General features: G+C 32.0%; 1 pseudogene; it reads right to left on the bottom strand.

Annotated features, from left to right (window-relative positions):
* Window positions 1-423: 423 nt before the first annotated feature.
* LOC141282392 (uncharacterized) overlaps window positions 424-3,020 on the bottom strand; it is a 110,668-nt pseudogene continuing 108,071 nt past the window's right edge.

The following is a 3,020-nucleotide window of genomic DNA, read 5'->3' as shown; positions in this document are numbered from 1 at the left end:
AATTGAAAAAAAAGGTATGATTAATTATGAGCAGCAAAAAAAATATTTCTCTCATAATGAGATTTTCCCCCATTTTAAATTATTATTTGCCAATGAAAGTTTGGATTCTTGTAGATTTTTTAAACAAAAGATCAAAAGTATTAACGATGCAGATTTATTTTCACCGCCTTCTTTGGTCATATTTACAAAAGGTATAAATAATTTTGAGCATGACTGTATATTTATACCTAACATATAAAACAACAAAATCACACTTTTGTGTTATTTTCCAAGTGAAAATGTTTCTTACTGTACTGAGTATTTGAAAAATAAAACATTTCTGCTATAAAGTCCAGTACACACAACTATATACATCTCTGACAAAACAGGAACTCAGTTTACATATTGGAAAAAATACAATGCCCATCCATTCTAATACTCAAGTTATTCCGAATCCAAGTCTATCTCATCAAAATTTTCTTGAACATCTACATCCTCTTTCTCATTAGTACAAGGCACACTGTTCTTCTCAATCTGAACGTCAGATTGCACAACTTTACTGTTACCACATTCCCTACCTCTTAAAGCACAAGCACTGGCAGTGGGAGTACAAGGCATAGAATCATCAATTTCCACATTAGAGTGCACACGTTTCTGGCAACCAGATACACTACTGTTTCTGGCCTCACACATGGACTTTTCTGCAGCATTGTCTACAAACTGTACATTTATCATGACTTCACCACACATATCAATCTGCAGTTTTTCATGCCCAAGTACTTTCAAAATCAATTCATTAGAGTTATACCTAGCACATTTCGGCAAACCTAATAAGTTGCAGAAATTATCATGGTCCATTTGAATTTTCTTGTTTTCTGCTTCTAGTTCTACTGTGATGTGTCCACGTAACAAAGATGTAACTTTAGACGTTTTACAGAAAGCTCTGCAATTCTCACATCGAGTCATATTGGTTTCCAGATTCACTAATTCCAAAGGATGGAATTGTGGACACAAGTACTGAATTCTGATATCTGTGTCCACAATTTCTCCTACAATACTTTTGCGGACCCCTTGTTCTACTTCTGCTGAACTACCAAAGTCATCAACAATTGAAAAGGTAGTTTCCACAGTTGTGCTCAAACAAGTTGTCTGTTTGATCACACGTACAGACAAATCTGTAAACTCATACCAACTACCTATTACCAATGAACGATGACCCCAGACTGTTAAAGGGATTGTTTTAGCATGGTCTGCAACTGTATATGTTGTCTTTGTCATCCTTTGCTCCTAGTGACACTTTCCTTCTCAGAAAGTAACTCCAAAACCTTCACCTTCACAGACACCTTAAAAATAAGATGTAAAATTAATAAAATGTCATATACTTACAACTCTTCATAAACAAAACAACACAAACATGGAACTGCAACATTTATTATTATTGTTATCCTTATTTTTATGAATATTATAATTATTTATAAATAAAAATACCTGTAAAAATGATTTATATATTATTATTTTTTGTACTATTCAAATATATACAACATAACAACTATAATTCAAATTAAACCAATTTCACAAAATATTACATAAAAAGTCTGACATCCAAAACATATACAAAACAAAATACAAACAAAAAATAACACCCATTCAAACCGTTTATACACATTACAAACCACCTACAAGTTTTTATTTAAAAAAAAAACAATGTTGCTGCAAAAGTAACAATTTCCTAATGACTTTAGCACCAAAACTACTATAAAAACTAGCTTACATCTACACTTGTGCTTAAGACTTTCATTATCTTAATGAAGTCTACTGACTTCATTTGAGCTCAAATCTGCAAAACATTGTTTCTCCAAAACATAAACTATAGACCCTTTTACTGTTTGTACACACTGAAAAAATGACTCATTGAATTTAATAAATTATTTTAAGGTAAGTGGTTGCAATCAATTTATTTAAGCTACTTTTAAACAAAAGTTGTATATTTTATTTTACTTTACTAATCTTTTTTGTTTAAAAGTAGCTTAAATAAATTGATTGCAACCACTTGCCTTAAAAAAAAATGATTAAATTCAATTAATCATTTTTTTCAGTGCACAATGATGACGTGGCAACGTATGTGCATGCAGTTTGGCAACGGAAGTATGGCAAGAATCAGCAGTAAAGCAACACAGACAGAAAAAGTTATTTTAAAAAGTTGACTTATCAACTTTTTCAACACAGCTACCAGATCCGTGTACTATAGTGGAGTGGATAGAAGACGTTAGCAGATGGCCAAATATAAAGTGGCCAGATACATATGACATTTTAATGCTGGGAAACCGTTTTAATAAACTTTCTGAGTTGCTAAGACGTTAGAACCACTGGGGAACAACACCACTTCTGTGGCCAAAATGCCCTCGCAGACAACTTCATCACGTGAACTATTGTTCACATACTTCATTATTATATACACAAATTTTTTTATTGTAAAATGTATTATTATTTTATTACCCAACACTATTGCTTAAAATAAAACTATAAAATCCAAATCAATTCCAAAGCCTACTTTACATACAAACAATACAATCACTTTTAACCATACGCAAATAATAACTAAAATAAACTTTTACTCAACTTCTACATTTTATTGTTTTCTACACATGAACTTACTAACAACTTTAATCAAAATATACTATATAAATAAATAAAAAACTTACTCTCTGGTACTCCCTGACATCTTGCAAAATTTCCTCGAGTGTCCTCTTCTGATCATCATCACCAATCAATTGATCAAAAGCAAAGGAAAGCTTCTGAACAACAGACAATTTCGACCTTGAATTAAATTTAATGTCGATCTTCTCTTTTCCTTGGGATGACTTGCTCAAAACCACACCACTCAATTTCACTGGACTTCTGCAAAAAAGAAAAATAAGCAATAAACACTACTACTACTACTACTACTACTACTACTACTACCACCACTACCACCACTAAGTAACACACACACACACACACACGCACGCACAAACAAACAAACACACACACACACACACACA

The sequence above is a fragment of the Paramisgurnus dabryanus genome, chromosome 7 (assembly GCF_030506205.2).
Source record: "Paramisgurnus dabryanus chromosome 7, PD_genome_1.1, whole genome shotgun sequence".
In the NCBI taxonomy this organism is placed as follows: Eukaryota; Metazoa; Chordata; class Actinopteri; order Cypriniformes; family Cobitidae; genus Paramisgurnus; species Paramisgurnus dabryanus.
The sequence above is the reverse complement of the archived record's forward strand: the minus strand, read 5'-3'. Positions and strand labels throughout refer to the sequence as shown.